This window comes from Salvelinus sp. IW2-2015, linkage group LG37 (assembly GCF_002910315.2).
Source record: "Salvelinus sp. IW2-2015 linkage group LG37, ASM291031v2, whole genome shotgun sequence".
In the NCBI taxonomy this organism is placed as follows: domain Eukaryota; kingdom Metazoa; phylum Chordata; class Actinopteri; order Salmoniformes; family Salmonidae; genus Salvelinus; species Salvelinus sp. IW2-2015.
Genome location: NC_036876.1, coordinates 10,916,962 through 10,938,177, shown reverse-complemented (window position 1 = coordinate 10,938,177; position 21,216 = coordinate 10,916,962). Strand labels below are relative to the sequence as shown.

The 21,216-nt window shown below is 43.5% G+C and overlaps 1 long non-coding RNA gene across 1 annotated transcript; it reads left to right on the top strand.

Moving 5' to 3' along the window:
* Window positions 1-12,666: 12,666 nt before the first annotated feature.
* On the top strand, window positions 12,667-13,916 carry LOC111960338 (uncharacterized). Its single transcript, XR_002876818.2, has 3 exons — window positions 12,667-12,989; window positions 13,433-13,484; window positions 13,619-13,916. It is a non-coding gene; the product is annotated as an uncharacterized lncRNA (long non-coding RNA).
* Window positions 13,917-21,216: the final 7,300 nt, after the last annotated feature.

Below are 21,216 nucleotides of genomic sequence, written 5' to 3'. Positions count from 1 at the left end.
CAACATCTATTGTAGGATAAATCAATGTTAAAGTTTACATAGCTGGTCATATATGGATGTTAAATGTTACTTTATGGGTTAGTTATGTAGGCTTCTTCTAACCCATCACTTTCTACTACATATAATAATAATATTAAATTATATCTTTACATCAAAAACCAAAATCTATCAGAATTCCAGTCATTCCAATAAATGTTATACCCCTTGATTTTGAAGAATAGGACTTGGAAATATGGAAGTATATATTAGCCAAATTGTTTTACCTGAGCATGACCCCAAAACTAAGGACTTATTAGCCAGCCCTACTCAGTTTTTTAATGATTTTGTTGATATAAAAATTATAAAAAGTATTATTTTAAACATGTTCTGAGGCTATACATTGTTTGTTTACATTTACAATGTTTACAAACATTGGAGTAAAACAGGCTTATATTTTGGGTTCTCATGGAGTGTGACAGAACTAAGCTCATGAGGCATTTATATTCTTCAAGAATCAATGGTTATATATAATTTATAAATCCAAAAATGGATGTAGCAACTACCGATTGCCCCTTTAAATCTATCAAAAGAGTGTAAATTTGAGCATGTGTCCATTAGGCCTATGGATTTTTTTATCAGCATGAATTAGAATGAGCAATGAAAGCCCCACTTTTATTCCACAGGCTTGGATCCGCTGTTGCAAGAGCGCATTTTTCACTGTCTGTCCACTGGTTTCAAAAACAATGATTGATAGGCAGACTAAACTTCTGGAATTCAACCATTATTGGGTTCAAATACACATTTAGATTTGTGAACAGACATCAACAACAACCACAATCCGTAAGGCGCAAATGGCTAAATGAGAGAGCAGCAGTGTGATTCACATCAATGCGCTATGTAGATATCAATAATAAGTGATATCCTTATCGCCGTAGACTACACCACTGCTGTCATCCATAGCGTTTATTCAAATTGGATAATCTTTGGATGCCGACAACAGTCGCACCATTGGAAGACATAGCTTGGACTGTAGCCTACAAAAGCATATTCCTGCTCCTTTCCCGTGATCCATCAAACACATTTGGTGTGTCATCATAGTGGTCTCTGACTTGTGGTCAGACTCGCTCAGGTGGAAGAAACGTAAACTTTTTTATCTTGTGATGAGTAGACATTTAATTCAATTATTTGTTACACTTGAGATTGAGAAATAAAATTTTCACATTTTAATATCGCTAAATTATTATGGATTTATTTGTGTGACTATTTGGGTCAAGAAATTATCTTATCCCTTCCAATATCATATCATATGATCATCTTTATGTATTTTTCACCCCTAGAAATATGATTATAATTCCATGCTCATACTAACCACAAGATGGCATTCATGTCCCACAAAGAGAAATGCGCTACTTAAAATAACTTTGGGGAAAATGGAGTGAGTGGGACAATAGCACAGCTAAAACGATAAGACAGATATTTCACCGGATGTATAAATGTGAAGCATCCGTTTGGCTTTTCCACTCACTACAAACTCTGGAATATAGAAGCCCAGTGGCCGGCAGTAGGAGAAGATGGAACGAGATGGATTTTGGCCGACATTCTGCAMATTTTTTTGATCAATTAAATAATTAATCTTTATACAGTTTTCGGTTCCCAAAACTAAAATCTGTTATCAAAAGAGTGGACAAAGTTTTTTAGACTTTACCCTTTGCCAACGTTTTAAAAATCGCGTTGTTTAGGAGTGCCAACAAGAATTTAGTTATTGCATATGCGCACTTCACATAGTAGGCGTTCCCTAACGGAAATGTACAAATCTTTTCTAGAACGCGCCAATAGGATCTCTCTAGTTTGTGCTTGATTCTTCCCATCCCCTGCTTGTTCTGCCCGCTATGACTAATTTGTTCCCGTTGGAATCGGCAGGCTGTGGTCTATCTTGGGTGAGTTATAAAAAAATAATTGATGCTAGTAGTAATTGTATCGCGTGCACGGGTTAGTAAATGAAGAGGCTTGATGTAATCTCCCGTGAAGCTCAATTGGTAGAGCATGGTGCTTGCAGTGGCAGGGTTCTATTCCCACGGGGGACCCATACGAAAAAAGTATTATAAATCTATACACTCACTACTGTACATCGTTCTAGATAAGAGAGTCTGCTGAATGACAAAAATGTAAGATAGAGGGACTTGTGTGGAGTAGATTACAGTTTAGGCAAAGTTTTGATCGTCACATTTTGGATGATAGGGAAACTGGCTGTGTTTTTAGTGGAGGAAATGGTGGAGCATGTATGGATATTTGGGAACCGTATGACATAGAGAGGGAGATATTGTGTGAAAGGGTTAGAAAGGCTGGACGGGATTGGGGTTTGGTTGGTGTAGTGGGGAGAGGGAAGTGGTGTCAAGGCTCTATTTCACTTTCTTAGAGGAACAGAAGATAATTGAATGTAGGTAGGCCGTGGCTGACTTCACACTCCAATACAATAGGTGGCGGTGTATGCTACTTTAAAGTTGGATGCGATCCGCCAACCCAATCTCAAAGAAGAATAACAACTTTGGTCAAAATGTTTGTTGCAGTCCGCCGTAGATCATCTGAACACGCTTGCTGCTAAGGAAGGAAGGAAGGAAGGAACAAACAAATGTTTTTTTGAAAAGTCTTCGCGTGAGAAGTAGTTGCTTCTGGTTATAATAGCCTAACGATATCCAGTACATAACTTAAGTTCACAAGTCACAAAAACAAGAAAAGTAATAGTAAGACTAAACAACCGTAGAATTTCGTTTGTCACTTGAGCTTGCTAGCTAAGTGGCTAACCGGTTGTGACGTGTCGGTAGTTAGTACGTTTGACATGCTATACTGAAACATAGAGCATCTCTGAAAGCCTAAAGCAGACAAAATAAGTGAGAGGAAGTACATGACAACAGAAAGTCCGTTTTGTACTTTTCCAACAGCAAAGTGTGTTTGAGCAGGTCTAAAACAAGCCTGGACACCCAGTAACTGTCCATGAGGATTTGTTAAGGCTACTGTTGCATTTAAAACATGAGACCATTGCAATGTAGACAAATTACTTAATCCATAAAACTACAGATATTTTATAGAAAATGTATCTCTCACATTTCACCCTTGTTTGGGACTGTGGGGCCCATTTTCAATGTTTACTAAAATAAAAATGATACAATTGTTTTTTTTTTCAACCTGAGACTCATTGGCCTTGGCTCATTTTCTGTGAAGAACTTGCAAAATAACACATTTTCATTGAGTGCACACTGCCCCCCCCCGACACATTTTTAATATACATATGTGGTGTTTGGGTCCACTGTGTTCCTTCAGTCTGTCTTCCTCCTCCCTGGGCCTGCTGGTTCAACAGCAACTATCCTATCTTCCGTTCGCTCTTCCCTGGGCCCTGCTGGTTCAACAGCACCAATAACCTATACTTATCTTGCCTACCTTACCCATGGGGCCTGCTGTGTCTAACAGCAACCCTAATAACTATCTATATTCCTCTTCCCTGGGCCTGCTGGTTCACGGCACAATAACCTATCTTTCATTCCTCCTCCTGGGCCTGCTGTGTAACGCACAATAACTATAATCTTTCTTCCTCTTCCCTGGGCCTGCTGTTCAACAGCACCAATAACATCTATGATCTCTTCCTGTTCTCCCTGCCCTGCCTTCTTGGTTCAATGGCAGCACCCAAAAATAACCTATTTCTTCTATTTCCCTGGGCCTGCTGGTCAACAGCACCAATAGACCTATTTCTTCCTCACCCTGGCACTGCTGGTTCAACAGCACCAATAACTATCTTCCTTCCTTCATCTCCGGCTGGCCTGGTTCAACAGACACAATAAACCTATTCGCTTCTCCTTCCCTTCTCCCTGGCCTGCTGGTTCAACAGACCAATAACCTATCCTTTCTTCCTTCCTCCTGGGCCTGCTGGTTCAACAGCACCAATACCTATCTTTCTTCTTCTCCTGGCCTGCTGGTTCAAACAGCACAATAACCTATCTCTCTTCCTTCTCCTGGGGCATGCTGGTTACAACAGCACACCAATAACCTATCTTTCTTCTCTCCCTGGGCCTGCTGGTTCAACAGCACCATACAACTCTATGTATCATTTCTTCTTCCTCCTGGGCCTGCTGTTCAACAGCACCAATAACCTATCTTTCTTCCTATTCCTGGGCCTGCTGGTTCAACAGCACCAATAACCTATCTTCTTCCTCCTCCCTGGCCTGCTGGTTCAACAGCACAATAACCTATCTTTCTTCCTCTCCCTGGGCCTGCTGGTTCAACAGCACCATTAACCTATATTTCTTCCTCTCCCTGGGCCTGCTGGTTCAACAGACCAATAACCTATCTTTCTTCCTATTCCCTGGCCCTGCTGGTTCAACAGCACCAATACCTATCTTTCTTCCTCTCCCTGGGCCTGCGGTTCAACAGCACCAAATAACCTATCTTTCTTCCTCTCCTGGGCCTGCTGGTTCAACAGCACCAATAACCTACTCTTCTTCCTTCTCCCTGGGCCTGTGGTTCAACAAGCACAATAACTATTCTTCCTTCCCTGGGCTTGCTGTTCAACAGCACCAATAACCTATCTTTTCTTCTCTTTCCTGGGCTGCTGGTTCAACAGCACCAAATAACCATCTTTTCTTCTCTTCTCCGCCTGCTGGTCAACAGCACAACTAACCTATCTTTCTTCCTTTCCCTGGGCCTGCTGGTTCAACAGCACACAATAACCTATCTTTTCTTCCTTTCCCTGGGCCTGCTGGTTCAAGCACCAAATCACTATCTTTCTTCCTTTCCTGGCCTGCTGGTTAACAGCACCAATAACCTATCTTTCTTCCTCCCCTGGCCTGCTGGTCAAACAGCACCAATAACCTATCTTTCTTCCTTCTCCTGGGCCTGCTGGTTCAACAGCACCAATATACCATTTTCTCCTCTCTCCTGGGCCTGCTGGTTCAACGCCACAAATAACCTATCTCTTCCTTCCCCTGGGCCTGCTGGTTCAACAGCACCAATAACCTATCTTTCTTCCTCCTCCCTGGGCCTGCTGGTTCAACAGCACCATAACCTATTTCTTCCTCTTCCCTGGGCCTGCTGGTTCAACAGCACCAATAACCTATCTTTCTTCCTTTCCCTGGGCCTGCTGGTTCAACAGCAAAATAACCTATCTTTCTTCCTCTCCCTGGCCTGCTGTTCACACGCACCAAACACTATCTTTCTTCCTCCCTGGGCCTGCTGGTTCAACAGCACCAATAACCATCTTTCTTCCTCTCCCTGGGCCTGCTGGTTCAACAGCAAATAACCTATCTTTCTTCCTCTCTCCTGGGCCTGCTGTTCAACAGCACCATAACTATTTTCTTCCCTTCCTGGGCCTGCTGGTTCAACAGCACCAATAACCTATCTTTCTTTCCTTCCCTGGGCCTGCTGGTTCAACAGCACCAATAACTATCTTTTCTCTTCCCTGGGCCTGCTGGTTCAACAGCACCAATAACCTATCTTTCTTCCTCTCCTGGGCTGCTGGTTCAACAGCACCAATAACCTATCTTTCTTCCTCTCTCCTGGGCCTGCTGGTTCAACAGCACCAATACCTATCTTTCTTCTTCTCCTGGGCCTGCTGGTTCAACAGCACCAATAACCTATCTTCTTCTTCCTCTTCCTGGGCCTGCTGTTCAACAGCACCAATAACCTATCTTTCTTCCTCTCCCTGGGCCTGCTGGTTCAACAGCACCAATAACCTATCTTTCTTCCTCTCTGGGCCTGCTGGTTCAACAGCACCAATAACCTATCTTTCTTCTCCTTTCCCTGGGCTCGCTGGTTCAACAGCACCAATAACCTATCTTTCTTCCTCTTCTCCCTGGGCCTGCTGGTTTCAACTAGGTCAACCAATAACCTATCTTTCTTCCTTCTCCCTGGGCCTGCTGGTTCAACAGCACCAATAACCTATCTTTCTTCCTCCCTGCCTGTCCTTTTTTTTCTTGCACTCTTTACCCTTTGTAGTGTGTGTGTGAAACAACGTCTTGCTGGAATACATTATTTTGAACTATCACAATGGAGTCGCACACTCCATTTAAACTCCCAGTAATTTATTGGGTATTTACCAACGTTTCGGCAAAACGTTGTTGGTAAATACCCAATAAATTACTGGGAGTTTATATATGGAGTGTGCAACTCTCTTTATTAGCCATTAGTCAGCACCTACACACAAACAAATTTTTCTGGATGTGCGCCAGCTCATGTTTTCTTATGATATACATTGTAAAAAATTCAGTGTATTCCCACATTCTACCCCAGCCAGGTGAAMATTGGGGGAGGGACACAACAAATAAATATCTTTGCATGTGTGGCTCCTTACCACAATCTGTCAGTATGGCAAAAATTATCTCTGCTCAGAGGGCCTTAGAAATAATTTTTGCACAGAGAGAAGCTAGTGTGGAAGGAGCGTCTTCCACTTTGGAAGATTAACAATTTTCCAAATATGAGGATCATGTCTCTGTCAATGCGGAGTCTGACAGTCAGTTGGAAGAAGATGAGATTAACCCTCAGCCAGGCCACAGGACCAGCCTGTCAGGAACCAGCTCATCAGCCTGCAGAAGGAGAAATATGGATGTAAAAAAAAATTGTGAAATTGAATGGTCTTCTTGCCCAAGGAATAAGCCTTGGTAAGGCGGTTGCCAATGTGATAAGGATGCAACCAGGGCTGACGCGGATGGCGGTTACTCATGTGCAGGACATAGTCTTCTTTTGAACTGTTCATCCCTGACAGCATCCAGAAAATCATTCTGAACTAATGGACTGCACTAATTTGGAGGGAAGGTGTGTTTTTGGAGAGAGATGGAAGGAGATGGACCAAACTCATTTACATGCATACTTTGGGGTTCTTATCCTTGCTGGTGCTTTCAGATCCAGTGGAGAATCCACAKAATCCCTGTGGGATGCAGAACTTTTCTGTGCAACAATGTCTCTGGAAAACTTGCACATTATTTCCAGGATTATCCGCTTCTATAACCGAGACACCAGACCAGCTCGGCGGCAGAGAGACAAGCTAGCTGTGATCAGGTCAGAGTGGGACAAGTGGGTGAACCGCYTTACCGTTTTACAACCCTGAGCCCAACGTTACTGTTGATGAGCAGYTTATGTCATTTAGGGGCCACTGCCCCTTCAGGCAGTACATACTGTCTAAACACGCAAAATATGGAATCAAGATCTGGGCTGCCTGTGATGCTGCTTCATCACATGTCATGAGTAACACATTTTTGCCTTTCTTTAGCACATAGGACACTAGTGACATGTGATGAAGCAGCATCACAGGCCACTAGTGTTCTATGTGCCAAAGAAAGGCAAAAATGTGTTACTCATGAGTATGCTGCATAGGAATGGGAGAATCTGTGGTTAGGAACATCAAAAACCAGAAATCATAATTGATTACAATGCCACAAGAAGGGGTGGACAATTTAGACAAGCTGGTGACTGGCTACAGCTGCAAAAGAAGAACCCTACATTGGCCACTTGTGATATTCTTCACCATCTTGGACATCTCAGCGTACAACGCGTTTGTCATCTGGATAGCGTTGAACCCAGATTTGAACAGAGGGAAGCTCCARAGGAGACGGCTCTTTCTCAAGGAGCTGGGCAAGGCATTGGTAAGACCTCAAATCCATAGGAGGCAACATATGCCATGGACCCCAGCTTCTGCAGACATCGTGAGGAGGATGCTGGTTCCCCATCCGCCCGACCCACAGAACCAACAACTCCAATACCGGAAGTGTGAGTGATGATGTGTGTCTGACTCTCCTACCTTGGCCTACTGTGTGTGGTGAGTGAGATGTTAGTAACATTCCTGAACTATGTATTTTCATCATTCTAGATTGCAGCCGGTAGCAACAAGAAGAAGCGCTGCGATGTGTGTGGACCCAAGAAGGACAGGAAGACACAGTACACATGCGTCAAGTGCAAGAAATACATTTGCAACACACACACAGTAAWACTCTGTCCCTCATTGGCCTTAATTTGTGTTCAATGGGGCTCATTTATCATTTCCATAAAATACTGTATGTAAATTGTCCTTCCAATTTGTTCAGTTCAAAGCAATAAACATAAATAGTGATGTTTCATTTATATTTGTTCAAGATAAACATGATTTATTCCACCCATGTTGATTTTTAATAGCGCTTTTATTGATAAATGTGATCTAGCAGAGGTAAATGGCAAATATTAACCATGTATGCTATATTGCTTGTAATTGATATAGGTCAAGATCTAACTATTTTTACATAAAATATTATGGCTGTATTGTTTTAAAACCCCAATAATGTTGTGGGTCCATCAGACCTGCAGACATTTGGTGAATAACAAAAACATGAACACCACACAAGGGTTAAAGGGCTTTATTGGCATGGGAAACATATGTTTACATTGCCAAAGCAAGTGAAATAGATAATAAACAAATGTGAAATAAAGAAATGTACACTAAACATTACACTCACAAGTTCCAAAAGAATAACATTTCAAATGTCATTGTCTCTATACAGTGTTGTACTAATGTGCAAATAGTTCAAGTACAAAAGGGGAAATAAATAAATATAGGTTGTATTTACAATGGTGTTTTGTTCTTCACTGGTTTCTTGTGGCAACGGGCCACATCTTGCTGATGGCACACTGGTATTTCACCAAATATATATATGGGAGTTTATCAAAATTTGTTTTCAACATTTTTGTGGGTCTGTGTAATTTGAGGGAAATATATCTCGATGGTCATACATTTGTCAGGAATTAAGTGCACATCCAGTTTCATTCTCATTTTGTGGGAAGTGTGCACATAGCCTGTCTTCTCTTGAACCAGGTCTTCCTTCGGGCGGCCTTTCTCAATAGCAAGGCAATGCTCACTGAGTCTGTACATAATCAAAGATTTCCTTAATTTTGGGTCAGTCACAGTGGTCAGGTACTCTGTCACTGCGTGCTCTCTGTTTAGGGCCAAATAGYSTTTGCTCAGTTTTTTTTGTAAATACTTTCCAATGTGTCAAGTAATTATCTTTTTGTTTTCTCATGATTTGGTTGGGTCTAATTGTGTTGCTGTCCTGGGGCTTTCTGGGGTCTGTTTGTGTTTGTGAACAGAGGCCCAGGACCAGCTTGCTTAGGGGACTTTTCTCCAYGTTCATTTCTCTGTAGGGGATGGCTTTGTTAAGGAAGGTTTGGGAATCGCTTCCTTTTTAGGTGGTTGTAGAATTTAATGGCTCTTTTCTGGATTTTGATAATTAGCGAGTATCGGCCTAATTCTGCTCTGCATGCATTATTTGTTGTTGTACACTGAGAATATTTTTTTGCGGAGTCTCAATTTGGTGTTTGTCCCATTTTGTGAATTCTTGGTTGTTGACCGGACCCCAGACCTCACAACCATGAAGGGCAATGGGTTCTACAACTGATTCAAGTATTTTTTTTGTTGCCAGATCCTAATTTGCATGTTGAATTTTGTTCCTTTTGCCTTGCCTTGTCTCTCAGATTGTTCACAGCTTTATGGAAGTTACCTCTGGCTCTGATGTGTAGACCAAGGTATGTATAGTTTATTTGTGTGCTCTAGGGCAATGGTGTCTAGATGGAATTTGTATTCATGGTCCARGCAACTGGACCTTTTTTGGAACACCATTATTTTTGTCTTACTGAGATTCTAGTAGGGTGAGACCTGKGTGCTKCAGACTGTTCTAGTRCCCTCACCAATTTGTTGATTATATGTTGAAGAGGGTGGGGCTTAAGCTGCATCCCTGTCTCACCCCCTGGCCCTGTGGAAATAAATGTTTTTTGCCAATTTTAACTGCACACTTGTTTGGGGACATGAATTTTATAATGTTGTATGTTTTTCCCCAAACATCACTTTCCATCAATTTGTATAGCAGACCCTCATGCCAAATGGAGTCAAGCTTTTTTGAAATAAACAAAGCATGAGAAGACTTTGCCTTTGTTTTGGTTTGTTTGTCAATTAGGGTGTGCAGCGTGAATATGTGGTCTGTCGTAYGGTAATTTGGTAAAAAGCCTATTTGACATTTTCTCAGTACATTGTTTTTGCTGAGGAAATGTACGAGTCTGCTGTTAATGATAATGCAGAGGATTTTCCCAAGGTTGCTGTTGATGCATATCCCCCAGTAGTTATTGGGGTCAAATTTGTCTCCACTTTTTTGGATTGGGGTGATCAGTCCTTGGTTCCAAATATTGGGGAAGATGCCAGAGCTGAGGATGTTAAAGATTGTAAGTATAGCTAATTGCAATTTGTGGTCTGTAGATTTTATCATTTAATTTAGGATACCATAAAGGATGGTATTTAGGATACCGTTTTGTCCTGTAGTTCATTCAATGTAATTGGATAATCCAGAGGGTTCTGGTAGTCTTTAATAGTTGGTTCTAAGATTTGTATTTGATCATGTATATTTTCTTGTTTTTGTTCTTTGTTATAGAGCCAAAAAGATTGGAGAAGTGGTTTATCCATACATCTCTGTTTTGCGTAGATAACTCTTCGTGTTAAGAGTTTTCCAATTTTCCCAGGAGTGGTTCAATTCTATGAATTCTTCAATTACATTGAGCTGATTTCTGACGTGCTGTTCATTTTTCTGTAGTGTATTTCTGTATTGTTTTAGTGATTCACCACAGTGAAGGCGGCGTAGGCTCAGGTTTTCTGGGTTTTTGGTTGGATAGGTTTCTCAATTTCTTATATATTTTTTTGCATTCTTCATCAAACCATTTCTCATTGTTGTTAATTTTCTTAGGTTGTCTGCTTGAAATGTTTCAATTTGAGGGAAGCTGAGAGGTCAAATATACTGTTTAGGTTTTCTACTGCCAAGTTTACACCTTCATTATTACAGTGAAACCTTTTTGTCCAGGAAATTGTCTAGAAGGGATTTAATTTGTTGCTGCCTGATTGTTTTTTGGTAGATTTCCACACTATTTTCCTTTCATCTATAGCATTTCTTAATATTATTCTGTTCCTTTGGCTTTGATGCCTCATGATTGATTATAGCTCTGTTCAAGAAGTGTGATTTTGCTGTGATCTGATAGGGGTGTCAGTGGACTGACTGAACGCTCTAAGAGTCTCTGGGTTGAGGTCAGTGATAAAGTAGTCTACAGTACTACTGCCAAGAGATGAGCTATAGCTGTACCTACCRTAGGAGTCCCCTCGAAGCCTCTCTCTCCCCAGCCCGTGTAGCGGAGGCAGGACAGAGGCGTGTGTTAGACGATGCAACACGCCAGCGGAGGTTAAATCTGCAGCTGGATGCTTTAGAGAAGGACAACTTCCAGGATGACCCTCTCTCCTCCCTGCCTCCCACCGCCCGCCTACCTGACRAACCTGGTGTGTGTTTGTGTGTGAGGAACACCTTTTAGACCTGCCCAGGGCTACTGTGAGGAGTTGTTTGGTGGAGAGCTTTACATACACTCCCCCCCACTTCTCTCCTTTTTTTTTATTTCTCTCTCTCGCTCCATTTTCTCCTGCCTCTCTCTTCCTCCTCCTTCCCTCTTTCTTCCTGTCTCTAGGTAAGAAGAAGAGGAAAACTAGAGGCGATCACTTCAAACAGAGATAACGCAAAAACTTCCAGACTCTACTAGAAGAGGAGGTAGATAATAGAACTAGGACACCTCAAAGTATCCTTGCGTGGCAAGCGCATTTTCATCCACGTTCCCTCTCCTCGACGCATCTCCTCGGTTACCTTGGACCTTTTTCAAAAGGAGGCGAGACGACGCAGGAGTTGTGCAAAACCAAATTAGATTCTCCCCGTCTTTGCTGAGTCTAASCCTATAACCTGTCCTTGCTGTGTTGTGATTGGCAGAACGTGTCTGAAAGTGAGGAGCCTAACTACCTGTCTGCCACGGTAACCTGTCTGCAGCTGCTAATCTGACCATATCTGGTCATGCTCACAGAATTTTGATGGTAAACACCTCCACCTGTAGATATATAGAATGTTACAACAATACAGGATCGGCACTACGGAGAACTACTAGTGTACCCGAACGTTGCTACAATGTCTCCTCAAAGATGCTATGGATAGAAGGCTACCAGAGAACGATAGGGAACGCTACTAGAACGTTACAGCATGCACACAGTGGCACAGCACTCTGCAGTGTGATGTTAGTGTTGTGGAGTAGGATCTGAAGGGGGGGCAGGAAGGAGAGGGGTGGGTTTGTGTCATATGGGGAGTAGTAAGGAGGGCACTTGGTCCCATGCATATGTCTATCTTTGTCTGTCTGTCCTGCTGTGAAGATTAATTAAACATGTTTTGATATGACTCTGTGTCTGCTGTCCTTTATGTTTTAGCTTAGTCTCCTGTATTTTGTYGTTTGTGTCTGAGCGGCTGTGTGTCTTCACTGAGCCTGTGCGTGTGACTGGTGGGTGTACCCTGGTCCAGGTTTGYATACAGATGTTTGTTTATGAACTCTGACCTGATAGAAGGAATGTTCCTAGAGGGAACAAAAGGTTGTACGCTTATTAACTTCCAGGGGTATGAATAAAAAACTTTATTTTCTGAAACCATTGCGCACACACAACGGACTAAAGTCWAGCAGTGGTTGAGTATATGAATATATGTTAATGTATTGCATGTACTGAATAGGTTATATAACTTATATGGTGAAGGGGGGGGGGGGCAAGTGGTAACCAAGGGCAACAACCCCTGAACCTCGAGCTGAAAAGGACGTAAATTATTAATGTGCGGGATGGAGGTGAGCATGAAGTGTAGCCCTGAATTTGGCACAGACCGGACTTCGGAGTGCCAGAGTGTGTGTGTTTAGTGCTTTGGTGTGTTTGTATTCTATTGACAGCACTTGGGAGTGTCAACGAGTGAAAGCTGCGCGGGCATCGTGTGYTGTGTGAATGGCGGATGACTAGGCTAGGCTCGGTACAAAAATCGGTCACCTGTTCGCACGGCAGACTTTACCCAGTGAGGGAGTGTGTACGGAAATTCAGTAACAGGCAGCTGGCAAGCGAATCTAACAGCGGAACGGGGGYGCCTCGAGCTGTCAAGCGCGAGCCGATCGCTGAAGCGCGCCAGGTGAGTAGGATGTAATGAATGGATGTAGCCTATTGGTCGTCCTTTTAACACACAACTAGGATCCGATTACTATACCCAAACCACTATGGGGGGATGGCAGAGACCGCGGGCAGATTCATCATTCTGATCCTAGGATCAATGGCTCGTTGATCAATACGCACAATAAAACTATAGGCTACCGCAGGCTTTCATTTCAGCCAGGTATACCCACATAACGCATTTTTCACCGAGCTCAGAGATAAGAAGCATGATTTGCTTGTTCTTTCGATTTTTGTGTATTTATTTKACGCTGAAAATCCCCTTCAACGGTGGCAATAGACAATGCTGTGATTGGCCAMGCTCTGTGTTCTCTGAGGAGCACAAGGCTCCTATTGGGTAAGAGGTGTGTGCACACTGCACATATTGTGTGAATATGTTTTGTGTGTGTGTGTTTCTCTGTGTAGGGTTATAGGCTAGATTCCCACTGATACTGCTGCTGCCATGGAGAGGAGGGAGGTAAGACATCGGAATATTTGATTGTGATGTACAATGAAACAGCATCCATTGCAGAACATTTGCTCTTACCCCAACCTGCTTCTCTCTCCTTCTCATCTATCTATCCCTCTCTCTCTCTCTTTCTTGTTCTTCAGTATCCAGTCGGCGAAGTCCTCATCATTCCAATGACGTCGACTTCACCTTCACCCCAGGACTCAGCTCGACCCCAAGCCCTTCCCCTCCAGCCCTCTTCCCCTCCTGTCTCCTCCCCTCCACCCCCCCGTTCTCTGTCTAATCCCCAGCTCCAGGCTGAGTTTCTGAGGAGAGCTCCCAGAGCTGCCTCCCCTGACAACGACTCGGCTAGATCCCAAATCCTTCCCCTCCAGCCCTCTCCCCCCACCTCTGTGGCCCCCCGCTCCTCCCTTCCTCCCCCTCTTTCCTCCCCTCCTCCACCCCTCTACGGAGAACTACTAGTGTAAGTCTTCCGAACGTTGCTACATGTCTCCTCAAAGATGCTATGGATAGAAGGCTACCAGAGAACGATAGGGAACGCTACTAGAGCGTTACAGCATGCACACAGTGGCACAGCACTCTGCAGTGTGATGTTAGTGTTGTGGAGTAGGATCTGAAGGGGGGGCAGGAAGGAGAGGGGTGGGTTTGTGTCATATGGGGAGTAGTAAGGAGGCACTTGGTCCATGCATATGTCTATCTTTTGTCTGTCTGTCTGCTGTGAAGATTAATTAAACATGTTTTTGATATGACTCTGTGTCTGCTGTCCTTTATGTTTTAGCTTAGTCTCCTGTATTTTGTTGTTTGTGTCTGAGCGGTGTGTGTCTTCACTGAGCCTGTGCGTGTGACTGGGTGTACTCTGTGTATTACTGGTCAGGTTTGATACAGATGTTTGTTTGTATATGAACTCTGACTGTAATAGGATGTGATGTTCCTAGAGGGAACAAAAGGTTGTACGGCGTTATTAACTTCCAGGGGTATGAATAAAAATTTATTTTGTTCTTGCTGATATAAAATCCTACTCATTGCTGGTTCACAATCACACCACGGACTCAATGGCTCATAGGCTGAGTTGTTGGTTGAGTAATATGAACTCGATATCCTAGTGCTTATCGCTCTTTGCTCGTACTTGATACGTGATGGAAGTGAGGGGTGATATAGGGACATTATGGTAGAAGGGGCGGAGATATGAACGACCGGTTACAATAGTATATTTTAAATCGAATTTTTGGTGACGTGAATTATATTTAGTATAGTTTTGTCTGATCCAAGAAAGCATAGCTTTTGAAAATGTTTTACAAATTATTTGTGTCTTGTGAAGATCACTGAGGAGGATGGTGCTCGCCTTCGCTCTGAGGGAGCTGACTGCACCCAGAGGGACTCAGCAAGGCTGGCACAATTGTGGGAAGCAATTAGAGTCACATGGTGCGGGCCAGCAATGCTGTGAAAGTTTCGGTGGTGGGGTAACGACCTCATCGTGTAGTTGAAGGGAGAGGAGGGACCAAATCGCAGCGGGTATGTATCGTTTTTTGAATAGTTTGTTTTAAAGATAGAACAAAGTAAACAAAAAAACCAACGAGCTACAGGTCCTGAACTTGAGATATAGTAAAACACAAATAAGGCAAGGAAGCGGAAATCACGCCCAAAGCAGACGAGTGAGAACAGCCTACTATAAATATGGTTTCCAATCAGAGACAACGTAAAAAACACGCTGCTTCTGATTGGCCATATCTGGCGAATTAGGACAGAACCCTAAACTACGAATGAAACAATAACATAGAATGATACGCGACCCAGTCACGTTCTGGGGACCAACTAAACGAAGAGACTAACAGAAGGAAATAAGGTGAGGGAATGGACAGCGAGCACGGGGGTTGCGGAGTCCATGCCACAGGACGGAATTGAGGCGTGTTCTGAGGGAAAGGGGAGGGTTTCAACTCATATTAGGAAGTTTGTTGCAAATTTTTGGTTAGAGGATCAGTGGACTATATCTTGCCAGTTGTTAGCAGACACTGTTTATCCAAGAGGGATTTTGCAGTCATGTTGTGCAACAGTTTACATATGGGGTGGTTGCCAGGGAATCAAACCACTTACGCTGGTATTACAGATATAGCTTTGGCCAACTGAGCTAGAGGACAAAGGAGATGATCAAGGAATGACGGAGTAAACAAGCACACGAACGCACAACGGTCACACAGCACACACATCACACCGCCACAAACACACAAAACACACAAGCACGACGACGACACACCAAACCCACACACAGCCTGAGTTTGGAAAGAAATAAATTTGAATGCCAGACCGTAACATTGAAACTGACCATAGCTTCTATTTAGGCTATTACAGGAGGTACCGAGTCGAGTCAATGCTGGAGTGGCTCTGTAGGGAGGGTGACGAGTACAGAAGTCAGTGTGGAGGCTGTATAAGGGGGTACTGTAGAGGGTCAATGTGGAGGCTGTATACAGGAGTCAGTAACGAGTCAATGTAGCTGAGGTCAGCGTAGGAGGCAGGTGTTGGAAATCGAAAACATACAGAGTTTAACGTTTGATTTAATGTGGCTTGAGATGAGAGACAAGTTATATTTGTGTAAAAAGAGGTGTATGCGAGGGCAGTATGTGTGTGGTCGTCTCGATGAAGCTGTTAATTAAGTAGTCGTCTATTTGATGGTGAATTATTCTTTAGAGACAGATGCTGAACGCTACGGATGACTAATGTCTGCTCACCCAGTGGCATATGGACTATTTAGGGAGTGTTTGCTGGTGTGGCGGGGGGAGTGAGAGTGCCACTTTGCGAAGGCAACATGGACAGGTGGCTCTACCTGTGTAGAGGGCGGAATGGTGGTCGTCTAAAGGCCTTTTGGTGTTATAGTGTATTTGTATTATGTTTTTGGGTCATATTATTCTGTAATCACGTCTGTAAGTCGTCGTTAAAGTTTTCCGTCAATTTTGAAGAGAAAGACAGCGCAGCCGGCTGTGCTGAGCGTTTGTCTAGCACTAAGATGTGTAGGCTGTTTGAATGATGGCTAATGACGCAACATCTTGTGCAGTTGAAGAGAGGTTGTCATAAATGTTTAACGGCAAGGTAGCAGATAAGTAAGTAAGGGGCAACAACAACCTGAACCTTCGAGCTGAAAGGACGTTAAATTATTAATCTAAGTGCTGGGATTGGAAGGTGAGCTGTGCAGAATGAGAATTGATAGTTGTGAATGATCTTATTGCTCATGGCACTCAGAATCCCCAGGTGGTAGTATTTCGAGTGTCAGAGTTTCGCAGGTGTGTTTGCTATGGCTTGGTTGTGATTTTGTCGATGCCACTAATTCGACAGACACTTGTGTGGCGGTAGTCGCTCACGAGTGAGAAGACAGCTTGCGCGGCATCGTGTGTTGTTGGTGAATGGCGGGATGATCATAATGTGCTATTGTGGTGGACTTTTAGTGCTATAGTTAGGTTGTTTTCATACACTATTAGCGAGTTGTGCATCTCTAACCATGTAGATACGGCAAAAACGGACAGAACTACTGATGACACAGTGAGGGAGTGTGATGATGGGAAAAAATTCCGTTGGAAAAGAAAGCTCAGAATTGCCGCCAGAGGGAACATGGAAGATTTTGAGAAACAGAATACGTGAACAGCAAGCGCGGTAGGGGTGAAGGACCTCAGTATTGTCTGTATAACCACAGGACTGCTGAGAGTTCCGAATTGTTCAGCTGTAGAATAGCGCTGACGCGAAGAGTGTTGTGATAAGTGATGAGAACCTGGACTCGTACGTATACTTATGGTTCGTCTATACCTTTTTACACACACATTTTAGTTGCATTCCGATTATCTCTATAATTACTCCCCAAACCACTATGGGAGGGATGCAGAGACTCTGCGGGCAGAGTTCATCATTCTGATCCTAGATTCGAATGGTCTACGTTGTATAATAGATGTCGTAATAGAAAACGACTATAGGCTACCGCAGTGCTTTACATTTCAGCCAGGCTCATAGCTCCACCCTACATAATACGCATTTTTCTCACCGAGACTCAGGAGATAACGAAGCATGCATTTTGCTTTGTTCTTTCGATTTATTGTGTATTGTATTTTGAAGGCTGAAGAATCCCCTTACAACGGTGGCAATAGGACAATGGCTTACGTGATTTCTGGCCACGCACTAGTACTCTGGTATTGGGAAGCATCCAAGGACTCGCTACTTGTGGAGTAAGAGGTGTGTTGCCACTGCACAATTTGTGAATATAGGTTTTGTGGTGTGGCTGTGATTTCTCTGTTGTGGGTTAGAATCAGGCTAAGATTCCACTGATACTGTGCTCTGCCATGGAGAGCGAGGGAGGTAAACATCGGAAAATATTTGATTGTGGAAGTGACAATGAAACAGTGCGAATGCTCTCGAGGTTTGGTGATGAGCTAGAATGGCTAATGGATTATTGAATGCACTGTTGTGTATACATCGGAGTCTTCGGGTTTGTATTATAGTCTATGGTAGGTGATTACGATGATACGCTAGACCACTGCTCTCTCTTCTCGCATATCGTCTGGAGTTTGGCATAATTAGTCATTGGTCCCTAGGCTCTCTATCATGTCATCATGTTCTTGGGCAAAACATGGAGTATGGGTTTGGTCTAGATATGTGCATGGTACGGGCGAGGTCCTCATACATATGTATCAAGTGGCAAATCATGGAGAAGGTCTCGGCGCTTTCGATATAGTCACACTGGGTTAGGGCACATACATGACTCATCGTAGGACCTCAGCTGCGGACCAATGGAGTCCTAGGGCCCTTGTCGACTCTAGTCATGGGTAGGATACATGATAATGTGGGCAACCTCAATGGAGCCTGGTTGGATATAGTCAATGGTAGGATACATGATCGTGACCTAATCATCATCCTCGGCATACGTTGCTGTCTTTGCGCACTATCCACGCATCACAGTCCGCCGTTCTCTGTCTAAGACGCCAGCTTCAGGCTGAAGTTTAGTCTGATGTGAGGATAGCTTGAGCCAGAGCTGCCTCCCTTGGATAAGCAATCGAACTCGCGCTTGAGGAAGTTCTGGAGTATGGACCTATTAGTCCACTTCCCTGTAGGATACATAGAGTCAAGTCTCGACAACTCACATGGAGCTGGGTTGGATATAGTCCCACCCTGAGTACGGATCTCATGATCTAGTGACTGATGGCCACATGGAGCCTTCCGTGGGTTTCGATTACCTATACGTCAATCTCTCTTTCGCTGTAACCGGGTCCTCCATACCCCTTTCTGATTAGTTGGTACAGTCCGCACCTCCAGGAGAGTTTCTGAGGTAGAGTAGCGTTAAGGTATATAGAGACGGTCTGCGCGAGGTTGGATCGACGATGTCCTTCCACCCGTGTCCCCAGACTCCTCCCTGGTTTCATCACCCTTGTAGTATCTTGTTGGACACGAGCCACTCATCCTCCTTGTATCCTCCGCACCTCAGCCTCTCTCCCCACCTCCCCTTTAGCTCTCCACCACAAGCCTCCTCTCCCCTCCACGCCCACTGATGTCAGAGGGTGAGTGTATGGTGTAAACTGATAGTATAATTGAGTATTGTTGTGTATCTTGCTTGGTCTAGTCTGTCTCGCAGCGGCGGGTTGTACAGTAGTAGTAGTAGTAGCAGCGGCGTTGGTGTATAGTGAGTATAGTAGTAGCAGCGGCGTATTTGTAGTAGTAAGTAGTAGTCAATAGGGTATGTTAGATGTAGATGTTGTGAAGTATGGTATGCGGCGTGGTTGTGTGTGATATGGGACTATAGGTCAGCAAGATGGTCATTGCGGCGTGTGTTGTTTGGATTTAGTTACTGTAAGTGGATAGACTTAGTCAGTTCGAGTCGTTAGTTGTTCGATTTGTAGTAGTAGGGTAGTAGCTAACAGCGTGCTCAAGGATTAGAGGTTTGCTACTGTAGTAGTCAGGTAGGTCAGAATGTCAGCAGAGCGTTAGTTGAGTATATAAGTATATTGGCTACAAGCTCAAGCGGCGCTACATCGCATAAAGACACGCTAAGATTACCGTAATCTTACATGGATGACAAGTCATAGTCATGGGCGCGAGGCATGTTGATTTGTATGAGGTATTGGTTTATGGTGAGTTGCGAAGACATGGAGTGCTGTGTGAACTAAAGTAGTGTTTAGAGAGTTACGCAAGCAGCGGCGCGATGTTGTTTTTGGTCCCTGTTGTAGAGGTTGAATTGTCATGTAGAGAGAAGTAGATAGTGAGCAACGAGTGTTGTTACTAGTAGGGTGATGCTAGGTTTGTGTTTTTGATTGATATGTTATGTTGAGTTGTCTCAGCAGCAGTGTTAATTCGCTTTGAGTCATGGTGATATAGGCAGACAATAATGCATATCGCCAGAGTTAGTAGGTTTAGTAGCAGCTAGCTCGATAGTAGTCAACAAAAAAGTTGGGAGGAAGCAGCAATGAGCAGATAAAGAGAGAGAGGTATGTCAGCAGCATAGAGAGAAGTAAGTTAGTGCAGTCAAGGTAGCAGCAATCAAGAGATAGAGTGTGTATCAGAGCTGGAGATTGTACAGTAGTACTTGAATAGCCAGAAGAGGCATTACCGAATAACGCAACGTATATAGATAGCAGCAGCTCTTTGAGAGAGATATAGGTTACGCCGAGTTTAACAGTTGATATAGCAGGGCAGCTGATATGTCTGTTATCAGAGTAACGACAGAAACCATGCAGCGGCGGTGTCAGATAAAAACCGGGCAGTGGATGTGATTGTAGCAGCATACGATGGTATAATTCAGAGACAGTAGTAGTAGTCAATGTCTCAAAAACAACAATTCTGGTGGAGATGACTGTTAGCTAAATTAGTTGGTGCAGCAAGCAGCGTGCAGTTTAGGGTTATGGTGCGTCTATGTGTTGATGCGATGGTGCATGCGATGCTCGTGAGCACTTCGGTAAGACTAGTACTAAATAGATTGTTACAAGCGCGCTACAAGTGATACGCAGCATTGTAGCAGTATTAGGATCATAATTTTCCGCTAGCAGCAGCAGGATACACTCTCCGTGCTATTATCGCAAGATACGCACATTCTGCTATGACATATTTGCATAACACAATACCGGCATGACTTATATCACAAATACATGGACTCACATAGACTAGCAGGAACAATATATTGTATCGATTAATGACTAGACAGTGTTAATTTGCTACAAGAATACCGATGACTGTGATCAATTACTGACATATAGACGGGCAGTAGTTTTTGTTAGCAATCAAGATAATGCCCAGCCCGAAATCTTCGATGTTAGTTGTCAACTATCGGTAGTTTATGTTTGTATAGCCATTACTAGATACAGCTCCGGACTAACTCATTGTGTTTTTGTTTTACTGTTTAAGTACGAGTGTATCATAGCGTCAGATAGACTTAATGTGATCGAACCCAGAGTTCCATGATGCGATGTGTTGGGCAGTTGTTTGTGAGTAGCATGCAGCAGGGCGGCGTTGTTTGTAGTTTAGCAGCATTGTAGTAGTAGAATAATTGTTGTTAGTAGTAGCAGCATTGTTGTGTAGTAGCAGCATCGTAGTGTAGAATAATTGTTGTAGTAGTAGCAGCATTGGTTGTATTAGCAGCATTGTTGTAGTAGTAGTAGTTAGTGATGCACCGATATGATTTTTGGCCGATACCAATAACAATATTTAAAATTTTAGCGGCCTTTTAAGCATCTAGTAACAGTTAACTATTTAACAGAACGACAATGGACACAAGGCGGTC